General features: G+C 32.2%; 1 protein-coding gene across 2 annotated transcripts in view; it reads left to right on the forward strand.

The window, feature by feature from the left end:
- Positions 1-2729: 2729 nt before the first annotated feature.
- Positions 2730-23655, forward strand: part of LOC123530117 (sodium- and chloride-dependent creatine transporter 1-like) — a 53773-nt gene continuing 32847 nt past the window's right edge. Inside the window, exon 1 of one of the 2 annotated variants that reach the window (XM_053521170.1) lies at positions 2730-3119. The gene's annotated coding sequence lies outside the window, so the exon portion shown is untranslated. The remainder of the gene's footprint in view (positions 3120-23655) is intronic. The other variant, XM_053521169.1, reaches the window with a different exon arrangement.

The following is a 23655-nucleotide window of genomic DNA, read 5'->3' on the forward strand; positions in this document are numbered from 1 at the left end:
ACTTTAAAAACTGTGTTCGTATGTGTGCATGTATACATGTAGTTTGACTGACCATATTATTACCTGCCTTATGGGTGGTCACACAACGCAAAACATAACCCTACATGTGTTAAATTGTAAAATGTTTTAAACCATCTGCAACAAGCAATATAGTACATAAAATGTGAATCCTTACTGTTAAAGTAACGAGATTAATGAAAATCATATGCATATATCATATGCTTAAAGAGGTTGCGTATATCACTAGATGTAATCGCTAATCAATTGCAATTATTACCGTACCATTGAAATGACTCGGTGATAGTCGACGTGTAATGTTATAGTGCATTTATATGCTTCCCGGTTTTTTTGACGAATTCTTAAAAGAAAATACTAATAATTACTAAAAAGATGACATAAATGTTGTCCAGTGTTTAAATAAAAAGGCAACAGCTGCCTTACGTACCAAAATGTCATAATATATGCAATATCTTATTAAAAAGCCAACTATATTTTCCAGTATTGTCTATTTGAATATCGTTGATAGTTTGACAGTCTCTTCTAAAAAAAACTCATCTTTGTAAAAACAACTGTTAGACGATTACATAGAGGATATTTGTTTTTTCCCAGAGTAAGATCAAAATATTGCACCGAGTGGAGTGAAGCCACATGCAATATTTCAATATTTTCACGAGTGGCGAAAATTAAGAAGAAAAAATTCACGGGTGAAATAGCTTTCTATGTTACACTAAAACAAACCTGTTATCTTTTTATCTTATGTATCATTTACCTGTGCAGTGTCACGCGCATTGAACCTTGTCCATATTGCCGGTTAAATAGTTAATAAGAATTCTTCAGCTTCTTTATATTTTAGTACGATGGAGTGTAGGTATTTATATACATTTATATTTTTATTGAAGTATTTTTTGCAAAGAATTTCCGATTTATTATAACCATACTAGTGTACATATTTTATTTTCATTCCAAAAATTGGCGAACAAATATCTCATGTATATGTTAAATATGTATTGAACGCCGACACAGTATTTTGTAGTATCAATAATCTATTATCATCGTTCTGTGTTGTGCCTTTGAAGTTTAATTTGACAATTTAGAGGAGAATATTCCTCCCTTTTGAAATGGTGTGGAATGAATATTACTTAAGCATGAATTCTTATGTTTCACAAAAGGAACGTTAAACGATTTTCACTAGTAGAATATGCACTTTAATTGTTATACACATGTAATACACATAGAATATTTATAGTCTTTTAATGTTAATTTACATTAAAACCAGACACGATTTGTTTCTAAAACACATCGAGGACAAATGACCCAAATGACAATGATATACAGTCATTGTAGTCATCTCGCACCACGCGGATGCAACCAGATACAAACCTGCACACGTCAATTTGACAATATGATACTGGTATAATTTACACATAATTTCAAAGCTTGCGATTTATTCTAATGTTTGTTTCAGTATTGTCCATACATAACACCTGTAAGTTTTAAGATAAAATTCACATCGTTAGTTGATACTAGTTATGTTTTGATAAACATCGGAGAAACAAAATTATATCTTTGACCTTTCTCGCTTGATAAATCTAGGGTTTTCTTTCTTCTTTTTTTAGTTGCACTCCGCGCAGAAACTTGACGGCCTTTACACTTCCTAACCATTTAAAAAGTCATTCAGCTGCAAATGCATTTTCAAATCGAAAAACGAAATAAAAGAAACATGTCCGTGATAGAAAAATTAGAAATTCAACAAAGAACCATGCTAAAACATTTCCAGAGCCTACCAAAACGAACTGCCAACACAGGAGTACACATACTGCTTGGAGTTGAACCTATAGAATCTGTCATTGATAAAAAGAGGCTTTCACTTTTCTTAAATGTCGCCCGGAATAAAGACTCCGCTGAACACAAAATACTATCCAGACAACTAACAATGAATTCCAATGAAGGATACTCCCTTGCAACAACCGCAAAAACAGCTCTACATAAATATCAACTACCGGAAGCCAGAATCCTCTTCGACAATCCCGTTTGAAAAAAAATGAATGGAAATCTACTGTAAATGCTGCTGTCAACAAATTTTGGTATACAGAATGGTCCAATAATTTGCAAATACAGGGTCAGCTAACTAGAGAACCCCACAATATGTGGAAGGCAGCACGCGCCATTGAGTATGAAATTAGACAAGGGGAGATAAAAGCAAGGCTTATCACAGGAACATACATATTTCAAACAAACTTGGCAAAATTCAACCAAACTGATGTTAATGGTTCCTGCCATTGAACTCTGTTATACAGAAGAAGAAACAATAGAACACTTTCTCACTCGCTGTCCAAGTTTAACTGTTCAACGAAACAAACGAATAAAGATGATGGAAGATCCTATGAATCAAATTCAACCAGGCAGCTTTGCAAATATTAGAATGAGCAACCTACTACCACTGCTTCACAGCTTCAGCTTCACAGCTTACTCTTGACTGCACCCATAGATCAATCACAGCTTTGATAAAACTCACTAGAAAAGAGATGATAAACATTGAGAGGGCAAGCCAATCACTGTGTTACAGACTCCATCTTGCTAGAGTGCATTTACTTACACCCAGCCACACTTGTTAAACCCCAAAATACAGACCAAACGTAGGTGCTAATAAATAAGCTTTAATATGAAGTCAGCCTATATAAAACTTTGATATAGACTGTAGATAGTACCGGAAGTGAAGTACTGATTTAAGCTATCGTGTGTACATACTACAAGTTTATCAGTTAATAGTGGATTTAAGATGACTCTGTGTAAATAGGCAAGGCAAGTGTTTTCTAGTTGGATTTTTTGGATTTACTATGTTTCTAGTGACAATATAATTACTACTCCATTAGGAGGTGCACAAATACAAGTTTCTGAAGTTACCAGTACAAATCAAAGCAAAGCAAAGGAAAAGTTGGCACGCTTTACGAATTTCTGTAACTGATTTGGGGTCCTCTGTTACTCATGCAGACAACCAGTCTGCGGAAAAGATATAAAACGGAACCGGAAGACATCGAAAAAATTGCGTCGATATATTCAGACAACAAAGACGAATATATAAGGAATTCACCGTCTCGGGGATTTTCATCCCCTATTAAGTATGTTTTTGTGCTTCATCATTCAATACAAGTAATATTCTAGAAATATTATATAAATATCGTATGGCAGCGTGTGTGACATTGATATTGTCAACCCGAGGGCAGAATTTCACCCGAGGCGAAAGCCGAGTGGTGACATTCTTTTTCGAGGGTTGACAATATCAATGTCACACACGCTGCCATATGATATTTATTCTATTATACCGAACAAAATTTGGTACATAAAAATGTTTAAACATGTTTTTAACAGTTAAATCTTTAGCGCGGTAATCGTCTGTATTACACATTGAATAGTGACGTTACTAGTATATGTGTACAAGAGAGGCAATCATATGGCTAAAAAATTGAAGCAGTTAATTGCCCTTATATGACATTCAAAATATCAGCGCGGACACATGACCTGACAGTCACTTTCGCTTGGTCACGTGTCAGAAAGGTTGAAAATGTTTTAGATAGTCAAAATATCTCTTTCTTGGGTAATGGGATTTTATCATTGTAGGCAAATGAGAGGTATAATAAACTAAAATAAGATTTTTCCAGAAACTATCAATAATTCAGTTTGATAACGTGCGAAACTAATTTAAAGTTAAATCAAACTTTAAATGAACATAGTGAAATATTCTGGTTTCTATTTCTGCAGCATGTATTTGCAGAAAAAAGTATATCAAGAAGATGAGCGAAAGTAAAAAAAAATCTGTAACTGATTTGGGGTCCTCTGTTACTCATGCAGACAACTAGTCTGCGGAAAAGATATAAAACGGAACCGGAAGACATCGAAAATTGCATCAATATATTCAGACAACATTATATAAATACCATATGGCAGCGTGTGTGACATTGATATTGTCAACCCGAGGGCAGAATGTCACCCGAGGCGATAGCCGAGTGGTGACATTCTGTTCCGAGGGTTGACAATATCAATGTCACACACGCTGCCATATGGTATTTATTTTATTATACCGAACAAAACTAAACACATAAAAATGTTTTAAAAATGTTTCTGGTTCATTTAATTCAACAGTTTCATCTTTAGCGCGGTAATCAGTTGTGTACACACTGAATAGCGACGTCATTACAATATGACACTGTGTACAAGGGACGCAATCATATGGCTAAAAACCTGAAGCAGTTATTTGCCCTTATATGACATTCAAAATATCAGCGCGGTCACATGACCTGACAGTCATTTTCGCTTGGTCACGTGTCAAAAAGACTGAAAATGTTTCTGATAGTCAAAATATCTCCTTTTCGGGTAATGGGATTTTACCATTGTAGACAAAAGTGAGGTATAATAAATACGAATATATAAGGAATTCACCGTCTCGGGGATTTTCATCCACTATTAAGTATGGTTTTGTGTTTCATCACTCAATACAAATATTATTCTAGAAATATACTAAAATAAGCTGGTTTTTTTCAGAAATTAGTAAGATTCAGTTTGATAACGTGCGAAAACTTCAGTTAAATTAATCTTTAAATGAACATAGTGAAATATTCTGTTTCTACAGCATGTATTTGCAGAAAAAATTATTATAATATTAAGAAGATGAGCGAAACTATAAAAAAATCCTTCTAGCTTAAGGTGAAGAAGGTGTAATGAGCGGGATTTTCAAAAAAAAAAGTTACATCCTAGATAACATACGTAGATAACAGCAAAAGTTGATCTTCACCCGATGTACAATTATTGAAAAGATCAAATCACATTTTTTACGCAAATGACGCCGAAATTTCACCTTTAAGCCTAGTCGGAAATAGTTGTGACGTTGCCGTTTTCATGGCGATTAATTTAGTCTCGGGGGATTCATTTTATTTAAAAAGTTTTTTTTTCCATTTTACATAATATGCCAGTCGAAACCTACACGGTGATGTAATTTTCAAATACATACTCCCGCTATTCGCTGAAAGAATGCTTATTTTATGCAAAAGTCATGCCAAAATCTTTCTATGAAATTATTGTTTTCATGCGGAATGACTAAGTAGTGTACAAAAACTGGTCCATAGAAATTTTTAAAAAACTAATATTATCTTTTAAATTTATTTTACTGTAAAATGAGCAAATAAAAATCAGGGGTCACCGACTTCGTTTTCGCAGTATTGTCATAAACTTTACGCTACTCCCATTTTCTCGTGCATTTTTCAAACATAAAAAAATCATAAGAAAATCATTTGATTAATCAATGAAATATACTTCTACCAGATAAATGTTTGCCCACAACGACACTGACTGCACGCGAGTTTGTAAAGTGATAAGTTTGAGGGTGACTCTTTCCGATTAATTAAGTTGTAGCCATAAATCTTAGCATGTGTTGTTCCAAAATCTGACCTTTACGGAAATGACGTTTCTTGTATAAATTGGGAGCATGCATTTCCTGGTCCATAGAATTTTTTAAAAAGTTACACAATTATTTTAAAGGCATTTCTCAGCAAAATAACGAAAAAAAAGTCCTTGACTACCGACTTCGTTTTCGAGCTATGAAGTCGCAAAAAATGATAAAGTCTCAAATGGTGCTATGGGCGGCGTTTGACGTTGCGCATTTTCCCGCTTTTTTCTGATGTTACGCAAACGTCTTATTACTAAAACTGTGTATACTGTTTGCAAATAGATATTTAGCAATTCCGTTTTATAAAACCTTATATACCTAAACATACTTTCGTTCTTGTATTTCCAAATCATTATTTTTCATAGTTGTCTTTATCACGTGAATATATGTGGTAATTTTCAAGTTACCTACTTAGATTGTACAATTGTGAGACAAAACACAATTAAGCAAGTGCATATACATGTACATATACAAATATTCGGTCGGAAATAATCTGAATTTTCATTGTGTTCTGTGGTGAAAAGAAAGCCGTACATTTTTTTTGCATGAAATGTTAGGACATATTTCAAGAAGATGTGTTTTTAAGTATAATATACGGTGCAACTGGTGGTAAATGATTTCTTTGCATAGAGAATGTAACATTATGAAATATATCTTTTTATTTGCCCTATACAAGTTATGTTTGGTCGGGGCAATTAGTGTTCCGCCCGCCTGTTCTTCCGTCAGTCCGAAATACTGTCGAACATATCTAAGAAAGTATTGACTCAGAGTAATTAAACCTTACAGGATTGTTATCAGTATTTCCATTTGTGTATATAATGTTTTAATTTGATCTCACACAATCAGACCGGTGTTATGGCCCTTGACGTAGTCGAAAATATACATAAAATTGTGTCGCATGTATCTTATTAAGTGCTTCAAGATTTTTGTTACATTTATTTTAAAAAAATGATAGAGAAATGAAACCATGTAGGAATAATATGCAGCATGTAAAGTTGTAACATATTCAGGACTGAGCGACCGCCAAATACTTGCTTTTGCTATAATTTATCTTTTGGAACTATTGCGTCTAATAGAACCTGCTACAGAGATGTTGTCAGTAATAAATGTTGAGCAAGTTGATACCGTTAGGGAGTTCGAAAACAATTACAGTTAAATTATCGGTAATTAATTACTACCTACAATACAAAACAAAACACAAACCTCAAACGTTTTTCATAATTTTATATTTTATGCATTTGATAAACTGCTATGGTTGTATGTTATACAGCAATGATATAAAATGTCTAATTGATAAATAAAACTTATACACATCAACAGTCTTCAATATATATATGAATTTTGACATGCTTTTCATAATTCTCTAGTGTACCGATTATCATATAGAAAAGACTTGCACATTTAAGTATGTTTTCCGACTGCTTGCGAACCCGTCGCGCATCTTCGGGGTTTTTTCCGGAAGAATGCTCCGAAACGAGGCTATAATTTATGAATAGATGCAAACACCAACGATAATGTTTACAAACATAGGGAATTCAACATTTTTGTAATTCACAAAAACTTCATGAAAATCAATCTTATAATACAGGTAATAAACAGCTATACTACAAGTTTTCGGGGGGACAATTTAGGCCCTTCCGAAATAAATGTGTTTTCAAAACTTCATACGCAAACGTATTCAGTCAATCTTTTTTCAGCATAGTTTTAAGAATATAGATCTAATATATGACACTGTCAATTTGAAACTAGAAATTGCTTTTGTAAAAAAGCGCATGTCTCCCCCAATGCAAAGTCCTATAGGCAAGAAGTCAATAGGGGTCAGGAGCGAAAGTCAAAGAGACACTGATGGTTGGCTGCAATAGGGATCATCTACTTGGCATGTCCAGTAATCCCGCAAAATTTCAACACTGTTGGCCTAGTGGTTCTCAAGTCACTGTTCAGGCTCCTGTAACCTTGACCTTTGATCAAGTGACCTCAAAATAAATAGGGGTCATCTACTCTGCATGTCCAATCATCCTATTAAGTTTCAATATTCTAGGTCAAGTGGTTCTCAAGTTATTTTCCAGAAATGATTTTACATGACCATTACATGACCAGGCCCATGTGACCTTGACCTTTAATAGACTGACCCCAAAATCAATAGGGGTCATCTACTCTGCATGTTCAATCATCCTATGAAGTTTTAACATTCTGGGTCAAGTTGTTCTCAAGTTATTGATCGGAAATTATTTCCATGTTCAGGCTCCTGAGACCTTGACCTTTAACAGAGTGACCCCAAAATCGATAGGAGTCATCTACTCTGCATGTTCAATCATTCTATGAAGTTTCAACATTCTGGGTCAAGAGGTTCTCAAGTTATTGATCGGAAATGGTTATCAATGTTCAGGCCCCTGTGACCTTGACCTTTAACGGAGTGACCCCAAAAACAATAGGGGTCATTTACTCTGCATGAACAATCATCCTATGAAGTTTCAACATTCTGGGTCGAGAGGTTCTCAAGTTATTGATTGGAAACGGTTTTCCATGTTCAGGCCCCTGTGATCTTGACCTTTAACAAATAACCACTTTCTACGATTTGTATACCGAAAAAGCTTACATGTTATATTTTGCTACATAAATAATGTTTACATTTACAATAGAAACTAATAATATTATTTGATTAAACGGCAGTTTTTTGCTTGTTTTATTCATTTTTTTTCCATTTTTTGTACTAAACAAGTTCGTTTTAGAAACACTCACAAATGCTGAAACTAACATTGTATATACTGAATATAACTACATGTATATGATCTGTGTTACAATTAAAGTTAATATTTCTTATAAACGAACATAGTACATTATCATTTCGCAAATATATCATACGAACACTAGAATATCAAACCCCCGTTAAATAACATAATTAACGGTCATTTGTACACCAGTATCTACTTAAATATTTTAATTACATTTTAATGAAACATGAACTCTTTACAAATGGAGAAAATACGCAGTACCAGGTACTATATCTGTATCTTTGATCTGAGGAACTTTGGTTTACCTTAGCACGAAATGAGTTGAACTGAGTTATCATACAGCTTAATCATATACACTGGACTAATAAAAAGAAGAACGGACATGAATTGTTGATTTCCTTTTCATTTATTGAATTGTATTGAACGCGTGCGAAATGTCTAAGCAACATCAAGACCAACCGGAAATAAAACTTTTATATTCAAAGTAGCAAAGTGTTCTACATAACAATCAAGCACAGTCATTGTCATAACAAGGGGAAAACAGTTTTAATAAATAGTTGTTCTTTATCACAGAAACTGTCACATCGGTAATTATTATGGCAAATTATGGCTTCAGACAGACATAATCAAGCTTTTTCGATGCTTTAAGTCGCCTCAATTTCAAAAACATGTCAATTAAACCGCACATTATATATTCAGAAAAACCTTACACAACAAGAACCAATCACTATTGGGTATTTTTTGTAAATAAATGATTGGTATTGGAACAAGCAAAAAAGAAGGTCTTATCTAATAGACGAAACATACGACTGTGATTGACTTTGTTAACAGCAATAGTTATTAACAGTTTATAAATTAATTAAGGTTCCGTCGAAAATAAAAGCAAACTAATTAAGTTTAACCAAATCAATTTCTGTTGAGAACTTCACAATAGCTGACCAGTTATAACAGTAAAAAATCATTTAGGCCAAAACTTATAAGTGGTCAATAACAATATGGCAATATATTTTTTTCCAATCTTTCATATTTTCTCTCAGAGATTATTTCAGGAACAAAACGATTTGTTACATAGAGTTAGATCCCTATTGTAAATGTAAGCTTATTATTTTTTATGATTTTTAATTACCATCTTTTAAGGGGACGCATACTTTGAAATTAGAAAAAAGTGGGTGGGGTATGATAAAATTTACCTGCAAAAAAGTACAAAGTTTTGGTACATGAAATGGATACTGTTTCAACTGTTATAAGTACACAAAGGATTGCTCACTAAAATAAAAATGAGAAAAACTGAAACAAGAAAGTTGTGCGAAAATAATAGTGCTTTACCTTGACCAAATATTTATCAGTCTCCTACAGATTCTAATTTAAAGAAAAAAAGTGAAATAAGTTCACTGTCTTGCTTTTCATTTTGCATATGTAAGCTAAAACACATTATTTAGTTTGTTTACAAAGTAGTGCATAAGAAAAGATATGGTGGTCAAGGAATGCCACATTCCAAAACTAAAAGAGTATATTCCCCTTAATACATTAAACATTTATCGTTACAGAAGTCGAGTGGCTTACAATAAAGGCCTAGAAATGTTTCCATTATTAATTTTCAACTTGTTATTCATGAACTACACTGCACTTAAATATCAAAACACATTGAACAAACTTTTGAAAATGTATTGTCTTAAAAATCCCTAAAATAAGGTATGAAATTTGGTTGAGAGGTCCAATCAATGTGTATATGTGCAAAAGTAACATTCTAATCTTGTTCACAAAACTTACTAATACACAGCAGGAATTGTCAATGATCAAAACTGGACAAATATACAGATATCCTCACTTTAATGTCATTTATAATTTGTCCTTGAATTCTCCACCATACTTTTCATAACTCTGTTTGCACGAGTTGCACGAGAATGCTGTCATTCACGTAAAAACGGGTCAGATAAGTTGTAAAATGCAATATGTCTAAACTTAATTAATGGATTATGCAGTTTAAGAAAAACTTTATCTCATAACGTAATGAACAAGTATAATGTTGTAACAACAACTATACTTAAACTGATCTAAGTAGCAGTCGGTTTATAAGTGACTTTATTGATTCATTTTGTGTTTTGTTATTGTTGTCAAAAAGTATAACGGAAGTGCCTCACAACTGAAGCGGAAACCAGTTTGATGCGCAAAGTAGTCCATTGTAAGTAATATTTTTTGATAAATGTCCATAGAAATTAATAATTTTCTGATATTAAAGACGAATCTCTGAATAGGATTCGTTATTTGATAAGAAATTATAATCATCGACATGTTTTTTTTTAAAAATCATACACGTGCTGACACCTCAGTTGTCTCCCGTTGTTTATTTAGAGTTACCTTTCGTCCGGCGCAGTAATACTTTTTGCAGTGAATCGCCGAGAAGTCGTGGGAAAATTAAAAACCATGTAAATAAACTAAAATTAACCACCTTTTCAAGATCAATTTCAGGTGATCTACGTTATGCATTTAACCCACCTGACCTGTATAGCATCTTAGATATCTGTTCTAAGGTATTCATTGTGTAGAATGTCATGTTATGCCCTTGCAATGCTAATCCCACTCTGATTTTTTTGTTTACATTTTTTATCAATGAGAAATATGGCGTCCATCCCGAGCTGAAATGACGTGGCGTTAAATTTTTACATGTTTAAGCAAACCTGGTCTGTTAGAAAGACAATTTCATCCCTTCAACATTATTTGTAACACTGGTATTGTAAAAAACCTGTTTTTTTCCTTATACAAAAGCTTAATATTTTGTGTTGAATGTACTTTCACAAAGACCTCTGTTTTCCTATTACATTCATAGTACCACATCCTTATCCACAAAGTACTGAATATTACAGGAGTCCATCAGTATTATATCAGTTTAGGAATATGTTTTTTATCTTCCCACCATCGATTTCTTGAATATGCACCCCTTCCTCATTTCTGTATGAACTGTGAATGTAGCAATATGCGTCCCCTTAATATTAAATTATTTAGAAAGTGGTCTACTCTTTGATTTCCATATACTTTCTAGATTTACATTTGCATTTGATAAATAGTGGGATATTTTAACTTCCTGAAACAAAAGGTATGTTTAAAGACAGCGTGAAGCTTCGGAAATCATACCATTCGGATCACATTTTTATTAAAAACAATGTAAATACAAATACAAAATATGTCAATTTGAAACTAAAAAAATATTTTCAGTCACATAATACGACTCAACCTATATAAATTGTACTCTTTATTACACTAGTAGGAGACAAATTTCAATTCCTTTACTTTTTTGTACATGTGACTGATTTTTAACAGTATGTATATCGATAAAGACACATCGTCTATGCAAAAGAGACAATTTTTCAAGAAAATTGCGTCGCAAGCTAATAAATGTTTGATAATATATAACTCATTTCGGAAAAATAATCCAGAATAGTCGACGCGATACTATCTTTATTTTGCAATCTATTTTGCAAAGTTGCATTGATGCTTAGAACTGAATTTTGGTAATTATGTACATGGTCAGAATAGATAGCTGGAAATATTTAACTTTCAGGTTGTATCAACACACAAAGTAGCTATAATTAAATGAATTTACCATTTCCTTCTCAGATAAATAAAAAGCCTGTTTTTTATTTTTATCTTTTAAAAAAGAAGACAATGTAAACTTTCTTTAATATATATATCATATCTAAAATTGAAATAAAACTATTATTGACACTCTGACTTTGATCACAACTTAAACGACGGTGATGAAAGTTCAAAATGTAAATTTTGATAAAATAGCCTTTGCGCCGCGCTCTACCTTGTTAATTAAGTTTTTTCAAATATATGCATGAGTGCTCATAGCAAACTATGAATTAAAGTTTGTAATAAATTGAATGAACTGGACGAATGCATAAAACGCACGGGTACCCATGCTTTTTCTGACTTATATAGAGATATTCACCCATGCTTTTTCTGACTTATATAGAGATATTCTGGGATTTAGACGGTTTTTCACAAAACATACCGGTAACTAATTTCTAGATAGTATATATCAACAATATATGCATTTATTTCTGATATCCATTATTGTTAAATCTTTAACATATATTAACATTAAAACTATCAACAACATTAACAACCATCTACTGCATTTTCAATTATTTTACTGTCTTCTTACTTCTAACCTTGTTTTTTTTCCATAACATTTGCCTTTCCGTTAGATAAACCGGCGTTTTAGGTTTTTAGCTGCTGAAACATTTTCATTAGATTGACTCGGACAATCTTTTAGTCGGGTGCTATTTATCACGTCGAGAAGATTGTATGGAACCGCTGCGTGATCAGAGCATGTTTCCTTTGATAAGTGACCTAATTACGGCGCATGATAGGGCAGTAAACGCGTGATTGTGTCAGTTACCATTTTGGATCTTAAGTGAACGGAGAAAGCGTAGAATTGATATATTAATAATAATAATTTAATACTGTTTAAACTGGCGCACCTCACCTCCCCACCACCACCTTGTTGTATTGTACCCATTCGCCTACTACAAGGCTTGTTCAGTAGCTAATAAAGCGATTTTTAATTTGACTGATATTAATGATATTTATTTTAAGGGTGGTTTTTATTGACCCACCTTTGCTTTTAATTAATTTGTATTAGAGAGACATCATTTACCTGTGAAAATTTTAAATAACAGCTTCTTTTGTTGTCTGATATTAATGCACGTCATTTTAAAATATTAAAATTGACAGTTTTCACTCACATTGTCTTACTTTGTTATACTGCATCCAAAACGCAAATGAACATACTCCTTGCATCCATTGTTAGTAATTGTTTTTGTTGAGAATATGTTAAACATCTTGGTAATGACCTGTCCAACTGGCTCAATTTAAATAGTTCATACATCTGTGTTGTACTATAGTTATACAAATATGCAGTCATTTAATTTCTTTTTTATTGTGAAGAAATATATTAACCAAATTATATAAACGATTACCTCACCTTTAATACATCAGTTAAAACATAACATGGAAAAAAGGTCAAAAATAACACCATTGTCTGTAGAAACATTTTCTAATCTCTTTAAACTTGTTACCATTGACAAAGCATTCAAACAAAGCGATATATCTATAAACACAGAAAAATGTGACGATAATAGATAATTCTGCACCAGGCAACTTTCAAAACGTTCGGAAATCAATTCAATATGGAAAATGTATCTACAGAGTTTGTACTATATCTTCAGACATTAAAAAATAAACTTCATCAAACTAATCTGTTCCTTTATATCGTCCATATATATAAATATCCAACTACTTGTATTAACACTTGATTTCAGCTAAGTAACAATTTCTATGTCTTACAAATACGCATAGAGTTATCACCGCTTGATATTGTCATGCTTTACCAACCAAACATGTAGATGAAGAGCTAAAGGATAGCTAAGATATTATATAGCAGTTATTTTAGTTTTACTAATGAATGTTTATAAAATCTCTAACTATGGCGAGAAGAGCGTTAGTGTTCAACCGCTTTTTATACATTTGATATCATGAAATTTAATTTTGACGAAGAGTTTGGAGCATGCCGGTCAAATAGCGGATAAATCTTTAATTGTACTTAAGAAGGTCTATTTTCGGCGAACGCCGTCTAAATTCGTTTTCGTTACCTATGCCACGTGACTTCAGTTTGCAAATCAAACTACTTGATAACGCATTATAGATAATTTATCAAAATGGAAGATTTATGCAACACTTTGCCTGATTGGACGAGAGTGTCAATTTCTTTCACTCCGTTGATTGTGCTACGCTGAGTGAAAGGTAGACAAAGCGTTTATCCTAAACGACGCTGTTCGCAGTTTTAAAGCTAACTTTGGCTCAGTATATTTAGCAAGAATATTGATATATCTCAAAATGATAAGTAAGTTTAATAAATATGATAAAAACCTGTTCAAATACCAACATATATCAAATTAAAGAAAGAGCTGAATACGGTCTGCGTATCCCATGAATAAGGGTGTGATAAGAGTCTTTTATGTAGAGAAGTGCTGTTTAAAAGATTTTCCTTGTTACAATTGTCGTCTGTATATGAAAAGGTTTCTTGCTTTTGTGACTTATTCAGATTGCATATTAAAATGAGTACTTGTTTGCTTTGATATATTTGTTATAAATTATTTAACTGATTTATTATACAAATGTATATGAATATTTTTCTTTAGTATGGTATGCAAATATTGAACTCAGCTGAAATCTGTTTTATTATATATATGCTATATAATGACTGAATCTCATTACACTGAAATGAAGGTACGCTGCATACAGTTTATCTATGTGATATGACTACGGTCAAACTTTGCTTATGAAACAGAAATATTGAAATAATTACAATTGTATGTTTTGCTTGACCTTCACTTGTTTATAGGTGTGACGTCATTGTCCAAAGATTCATGAATAGCGAATATGCATTTGTTAAAGCGGGATCAGTTGGCCTATTTTAGAAAGAAATAAAAATAATAAATAAAAAAATCCTTTAATTGATTTTTTCTCATGTATTCTAATCAAACTTGATTTGTAGCATTTTTATTAGGCCCGCAGCCAACTTTGTTCAGCTGGGACATTTAACCCCTTTTAGGGGCTGCTAGAGCTAAAACTAGAAATGCCTTTATACAGCGTCTCATGCACAGCTTGGTGGATCTTTGTCATACTTGGTCTGGAGCATCATTATAAGGTCCTCTTCCAAATTTATTTATATAGGAACTTGGGCCCTATTAGGGACCACTATAGCTAAAAGTAGATATGCCTTTCTTCGCATTGACCACTAAAATGTAATGGATTTTTATCAAACTCGATGTGTAACAATATCGTAAGGTCTCCTGCTATTTTGTTACAAATGGGGATAGGGGCCAATTTAGCTAAAAATATAAACACGTTTAATGACCTCTTCTCATGAACCGCTTCATGAATCTTCATCCAACTACTGCTGTAATTATTCGTCTAAGGATACAAAATTGCAACCCTACGAAATCTTTGCGAAAAATTAAAAGAGAACCATTTAAATTGTTAAAGTGCGGTGTTTAGTTTTGCAATTTGAAAAATGTTAGATGAAAGATGAATGTTAGATGAAAAATTCATAAACTTCTTTCCTTATTACAATTCGCCGACCATCATTTTTAAAGATATTTCTTGTTATACAATATTGTATGCTACACTTGAATAAAAAAGAAACTCCATATGCTGTTTCACAATTTTATTCTCCTTTTTGTCAGAGTCATCATATACTATCATCAAAAATACTATCATGCGCAGTTTCCCTTGTAACAGAAATATTAAAATTGCTCATATTGTATTTAAAAAAACAAGGCACGATGATTCTAACTGACTCGCTTAGGAAAATTGCAGACGTCGAAACATTTTCTAAATGCAATTTCTCCGAGAAACCTTGTTGTCAAAATTTAGATCGCTATATGTTTCACGTCATTGATATAGATGTATGTTATCACATCAGTTAACAACGGTCATATATTTTATTTGTTTCTTCAAACACAGAATAAATTGAAAAACAGATGATATAGATATATTGACTTGTCGAATATATACTTTGTTAGTCAGTTAATATGCATCTCCGTTATAGATAAAATCTCTCTCTTTTAAATTTTATGAATCATACAGCATACATCTATATATGAACAATTACAAGGTAAGTGGAATCTGAAATGATATTTAAAAAAGTTACCCACTAAAAGTTTTTTTTTTAATTTCAAAAGCATCGTAGACGATTTTGCGGCAAAATTTTATGTTATGCTGTTGCTTAATATATCATATATGCAATATGAGACGTTCGTTTAGATTTAAAAAAAAATGAGTGGTCTGAATATGCTATCAATTAAAATACACAGAAGCTGCATGCCCACTTCTTGAAGAATCAAATACATACCCTTTATAACTGATTTTGTTAAACTGTTATCAAACGCTGCCTTCTATTACAAATAGTTATATAAAGCATTAGAGTATTTATATCAAACAACATGTTTTGTTTCAAGTAGACATATCAAGCAGGCATATCAAACACTGCAGTAGTTTTATCAAACATGTTTTATTACAAGTAGTCATATCAAACACTTGGAAGTAGTTTATATCCAAAACTTTAAAACTTAGTGTTTAATATAACTATTTGTTTCCTGTAATATTATTTAGTGAAATAATATTAAGTATTTCTTAACATAATAATCAGTTGCAATTACCTAAACAAGAGGAAAAAATGTTTCAAAATGGCCTCTTTTGTTGATGATAAGAAACCGCTCTTTACAATGCGTTGTAACCTTGTTAAAAATCCAAGCCTTGAGATGTCTGGTGGTTGCGGGTTTTGCTTGAGTTATTTTCATTTTAAATGCCAATGTATAAATATACATGTATAAGAAACAAATACTAATGTGCCTCATATCTAAGATAAATTCTGTCTGACCCTACACGAACATCTGGAAGTCAGTGATGTAACCATGGGCTGGAATACCTAATTATTGACAGATCTTATATAATCTAAATGGCCAGTGTGAATGGATAGAGGATGAATAAGAACTGCTTGATCATTGATAATTCATCCGCACTGTTCATGAATGGGACTACTTTGTGTAGCACATGAACATCCTTTGAATGTGTGACTTGGAATCAAATAAAGATGCTACATGATTGTCAGAAATACACTTAACTTTGGTAGCGGGATAAACCCGCAACCAATAATAGATCAAATCAACATTTCACATACAATTGTTCATATTCTAATATATCTAAGTAGAATCATACAAGTTTCTCAGACAAGTACCAGGGTTTTACTTTGTACCGTTTAATGTGGTTCAAACTGTATAAATGCAAACAAGTTAAAGTCAGCCGTAAAGGAGACCAATATACGGAGACAATAAATAAATAAAAAAAAACTAACCAGGATTAGGATATTATTGATTTAGAACAAATATGCCACTTTAATATTTAAAATAATCTTAAAGAAACGTAATAAGATATTTGTGCTTGATGGCTATATCTGGTTTTGTAAAATACGTATTCTTTGTGATACGTTTTTGTAGAATGATGTTAGCATACTTGTTTCTATCTAGTTATCTCATTTAAATGGTAATATATATTGGTATTTGTTTCCATAAAATACCTGTACCCACACCTACAGGGGTACACCTCCAGAGGCTGAGTGGTTAGGATCGCTGACTTCGAGCCGCTTTTCCCCTCACCGATGTGGGTACGAGACTCTCTTTAGGCAATTAATTCTTTATCAGAGGAAGCCATTCAGCTGGCTTACGGAATGTATTAATGAACGGAAAAGAACCTGTGGTCTTTCTCCATCATCAAACCTGAAAAGTCGCAATATGACCTATAATTGTGTCGGTGCGACGTTAAACCAAACAAAAACAAAACAAACTCCTCCAGAATGATATATGTTTTAATGACTTCTAAAATTGATACCCGTTAAATCTTTGAACTTTGGTGGAGTCGTTATGTCATCTGTTCAGCTAACATTTTCAACAACAACAACAACAAAAACAACAGAAAAAATAACAAACTGCAAATAAAGATAAAAAGTAGATGTAAGTTTGAAACTAAAATATATTTTCAATCACATAAAACGAATCTACCTATATAAATTTTACTCTTTATTACACCTGTGGGAGACAATATTTCAATTCCTTAATTTTTTGTACATGCCACTGAATTTTAACAGTATGTATACCGATGAGGACACATGTTCTATGCAATATTGACAATTTCCCAATTGCGTCGCAAAAACTAAATGTTTGATATTCTATAACGCATGTCAATTCGCAAAATTAATCCAGAATAGTTGATTCAATACTATTCTTATTTCGTAAACTTTTTTTGCAATGTTGTTTTGATGGTTAGAAATTAGTGACTGAGTGACCTTCCAACCTGTTTTTTTAAAACATCATATACCGGTACTTACTTTCTCATAAATTGAACTTGATAGCGACTTTCGGCATTTTATGTTTGTCCTACTGGTTTCATTATAATTTATAAAATGGAACAGTAATATAACACTGTGCAAGATTGAAGGATACGATGTTAAACTTTTCATTTGTTGTTTTCTTGAAGGTTAATTGACATGTTTCGAAACACGTCTTTCCTCAAAACACCATTAAACTCATCAAATCGAAAACACTGATGCATTGAGGTATTTTCATTGTTATTTTTGACTTACTGAATGAATATGAATTTTATTCTAGAATAATGTTCTTTGAGGATCAGTGATTGTATATACTGTTACTATTAAAATAATGTTAATAAAGGGGAGTTCTTGCACACAGCACTTTCTCTCAACTATTCAACAAAATGTTTTTGTTTGTTTTGGAGCTATTCTAGCACAAAACTGATATTTTCATATAAGGAAGATAATTTACAAAAAGCAATGTTAAGATATATGGTTTTTGTACACAACAATGTCTCTTAATGCAGTTAGAATCTTTTCTTCTGCAACCAGGTCAATTCAGTTACATAAAGGGGGATAGGTCAAAAAGTGAGCAATACTGTGCAATGGCTCTTGTACACAGCAAATTCCCTTATCTTTGAGTAGAATGCGGAGTGATAGGAATGTATGCATGTATGCTATATGTTTAAAACCATTATTAATGTAACCGTTCATAAGGTTTAAAATTAAATAAATATTTCTTTACTATAGCGAAGTTTTATTTTGCAACACTATTTCGATAATGTCGGTTATGAATAACCCTGCATATTGTTTGTAAAAATTGTTTGCAAAGCGAACGAATCTAGATACCTTAAAATAATTCATCTTAATTTTGGCCGCATTATTTACATACCCTACAATTGACCCCATGAGACTCCATTTATCAATAATTTGTTGATATTCATCTTCGATAAAATTAAACTTCTTTGCGTTATTCATTTATTGAATGTGATGTACTGTATATAATTGTCACGTTTTTACAGACATCAAAATAGATCGAAGTTAACTTATCCAATGTCTGGTGCTGTACCTTTTTATTGCATCTAGTACATTTTATTTCTATCTATATTTGCCATTGAAAATTAGAGTCTTTAAACAAGTTATCAAATTAAAAGCTCATCCGTATTTAAACAAGTTATCGTCGAAGTTGGTAATGATTTCCTGGTGAAGTAATATATTTTCTCTATACCAATATAAGTCTAATAAAATGTTCATGTTGTATAATTAAATTGTATGAATATTTTAAATCTAAATATTTCTGCAAAAAATACAATATAAATTATAATTTTTGGAAATTTTGTATGCATCATTTCAATTGTATACATATGTAAAATATTTGAATATAATGTTGGGGTTACGGATGAGTCCATGTATAAGAAAAATATCAAATAAACTTCCATAAATAAGATACTATGAATGTAAAGGATTTAATGTTAGTTCTTCTTTGCTGCCATACAATCGGCTAAGGTGCATAAACTTCCATAAGGAGTTTTCCTTTATTTATTTAACTTTCTGTTATGATGTATATTAGTATTTAAACGCACACTGATGTTCTCATAAGAAAACGCATACTTTGAAACTCTATAATTGAGTAAACATTCTTAGCAATTTAAGAAATCCAACACCTCTTCAGGATGACGTGTTTATTACACACAAGCATGCATTTACTTTGTTCGTTTGCACTCTAGGAAAATTGAAACTACATTGTATTTTAGACAATTAATTTCATTTTCGGTTTAAGAAAACATATAACATTTAATCATATCTAGAGTAGTAGGAAGTTCGCGCATATCTCCAACATTTGCAACAGTCAGTCTTGTGTCACAAGCCCTTTTCGAACTCTTGATCAGGTATTATATAACAGCTGGCGACTTCATATATATTTATAACTTCTTGTAATAAAAGGTAGTGTTGATAGTGCTACTTGTAATAAAGCGTAGTATTGATATAACTACTTGTTATACAAATATGCATTTAATTATGTACATTTACATCTTGAAACAAACATAATGGAATGACATAGACTAAAACTGTTAGGTAGGAGAAAAAGCAAACACAGTAAGAAAGGGTATGTATTTGATTCTTCAAGAAGTAGGCATGCAGCCTCTATGCATTTTAATTTATAACATATTCAGTCCTCTCTTATTTAAGTCTAAACGCAGTCTGCTAATGCATATGGTTATATATTAAGGCAACAACATACGAATTGTTGTCAAAGAACATCGACTACAATGCTTATGAAGTTAAAACTGTGGACGCCTTGTATGATTATGATATAAATCAAATTATATTTCTGCATTTGAAGGTTAATTCCAAAAAAGCATTTATTTTGAAATTGGAATTTCAAATGCCTGAAGGCAAAGAATGCTTTATTAATTTCCGTTTATTTTTATATCAATTTATACTAAAAGTTGTCAATAAAATATTGAAATCGTTACAAACGTAGGAAAAATGCAGTACAAGGTACTCTATTTTATCTGATGAACTTTGGTTAACCTCCGAAATCAATAGGCTGAAACATTTCATCGGACAGTTTTATCAAATAAGCTGGACTTATCAAAAGAAGGACACGCATTTACAGATGGTAAATCAACACAACAGCAGTTCCGAAATTTTATACACATTCTTTAAATGATATTGATAAATATGTCGTTATAAGTTTTAGAAACAAATGAAAATATGTAAATAAAATCTGAAATGTAGATCCATCGGAATTGAAAATTGGAGACTTGGGTTGATTGAGTCTCTTCATGTAAGTCATTTTAAGCGATGGCTCAGTAGAATATATCGGAAAAAAATCGTTGTGATTCATTGTAATTTGATAAACGGGTACAAGCTGCTCTGTTGTTGTAATATAAAATCTCCAAATCACAATTATTTCTTTCATGGCGTCTCAAATAATTCTATCTTAATTTACCAACAGTTTTATAATTAAATTTAAAATCACAATTAAATACTTTTACGACTGAGAAGCATGACACAAACCAAAGTGTATTCGTTTAGTTTAAATGGTTGTTTTTGCCAACTGTCAAATCAACGTATGTAGACTTATAGAGTTGTACACGTGCAATCTGATGTGAAAATAGACAGTGGTTCAGCGATATAAATGAGGGATATTCTCAAAAGTTAATGATACAGTTTCGGCCACGTAAACATGATGTCACGTTTTCATATCTTCTACCGTTGACGCGATCCTCCTGTGTCTGTCTGTACGTCCACCATCGGTTGTCATCCGCAGTTGACTTGTTAAAACCCTAGATGTTATATTTTTTGCCCATATCTTTAATGACACTTGATCAAAATATTTTCATTAAAATATCGTAGTAACAGAGAAATACATATTATATCATTCTGGCGTAAAAATGAGGCCCCCAGGCTGCATATTAATAATAGAAAGCCTCTGTCAAATAGTATGAATATTTTTTTTTTATCAAATCATAGACAAGTTGTTCGAATCTGGTTCCTCTATGTGAGAAAGCTAGGCCTGTGCGTAAATATACAGAAAACATTTATTAACACATGTGAAAACTTGAAAGAATATTTCTCCTTGTACAATATAGGTTAAGTTTGCAACTATGTCATATGGATTCAAAACATAGTTTGCTCTGCAAATATTATATAAAAATGAATGACCAAGCAGCGTGTAAAAACTATTCCATAGATTAGAAAAACTAAAATTTTCATATATATTCATTTTACTGTAAAATGAGCGTAAAAAATATGGGGTTGTCTTAATTCGTTTTCGCTGTATTAGAGAGTTTGAGATTTCAACCTTCGACTTCCCCTTCAACGTCTCTTGCGAAGTTAACGTATGAAGTTTAAGCTCGATTAAAATTCCTTGAGATTTCAAACTTTAAAATGAACCTTACTTCTTTTAATCCGCCCATTCAATTTATCTGTAATTATGATCGTTTTTCTCGTGCGTTTTGATATCAATTGTCCGAAAGTGCATGACTTTTACAAGAGGTTTTAAAAATGAAAATTAAATAAAAACATTTCAATTAACATAATCATCGCATGGATATTAGTGCGATTACAAAAAAAATATTTTTATACAAAATGATGTCAGTATACAATGCACGATTGTAAATTATATATGAGAGGAAATAAAAATGATAATCATATCAACGTATTCTATTGTTGATCGTGTTCTTGAAAGATATTACAGTTAATATTTTTTAAACAAAAACATGAGACACCAACTACTACAAATGCATTTCTCGATATACTTTGAAGTTAAGTTAAATATATGAGATAAAGCAAACACAAAAGGCTGTTGACTAGTACTTCATAGTTTTTCTTAAAGTTTTGTTTTTACTTTGTACATCGAATTCCTTAAAAGACGCGTTTTACTTGTAGACTGTACCTGTTGAAAATCTAACCTTTTAAAAGATATGTTGATAATTCATGAATACATTTAACAAGCGATTTGAAACAAATGTAAGATACTCTCGTGATATCGTACGTTTTGGCATCATGACACTCAGTTTGACTCTGTATAATGCCAAACTCTCAGACAGCACAATATAATCGTGCCAAGTCACCATGTGTCTAAGTGTCTAGTGAAACAGTCAAGAACTGCTAGGTGGAGATGAAAATTGTCGCACAAAATAACATGTGGGCATATACACGTATTTGTTTGAATATACTATTTCATAAGTAAAGCATGTGCAGATCAAGGAATTTTGATTAGAGGGACATCAACTTTAAAGAGGGGTCACCCATTCATGGGATGGGGGTAGGTGGGGGGGGGGGGGGGGGTAGTCACACCGAGTTTCAAGACCGATTTTCTTTGTAAAATGTAAGAACCAAAGGGGGATTGACCCACAATGCCCCTCTGCCAGGCTCTGGGTCCGTGCATGTAAAGAATGGAGTTATCCCATACGGCTAACAGGAAACTTCTCGCATCATGATATCATAGATCTGAAATTGTCTGATACTTCAGAATTTATTTTCCGTCTTACTAGTACCATTTTATGTTTATAATTAAAACGCAATTGTCTTATTAAGTGTCCGACAGAAACGGATTGATTTTATTTGGAAGTTAAAATAAAATGTTCCACCAAATGATACTCGCGCGTTATCATTAATTTTTCAAGTAAAATGACTGTCATGCCATGTGCCTCCATCCAGATTTCAGTCTTTGATGCCAAGTATGTGGACAGAGTAGATGTACAAAGACTGAAGTTTTAACTTTCGTGATATCACATCTTCGGACGTTCAAAACTTCATTTCTTACGACAAAAAGGCCCATCTGGTATAATCAATACCGCCTGAGGACAATAATATGCCGTTGAAGTTAAAGTTTGAAAGAAATCTCAAAGTTTCTCAAAAATCAGTTGATAACTTCATACTTCCAGGTTCAATTCAATGTATTTAGTTAAAATCATTAGCCAAACAAAACTTCATTATTCTTATACTTATTGATAGTTTTTCGCAGCAAATTTAGTCCAATAATACATATGGATAATCGAATAACTTAATAAGCAGAAATCCTGAAACTAAGCTTT

The sequence above is a fragment of the Mercenaria mercenaria genome, chromosome 13, assembly GCF_021730395.1.
Source record: "Mercenaria mercenaria strain notata chromosome 13, MADL_Memer_1, whole genome shotgun sequence".
In the NCBI taxonomy this organism is placed as follows: Eukaryota; Metazoa; Mollusca; class Bivalvia; order Venerida; family Veneridae; genus Mercenaria; species Mercenaria mercenaria.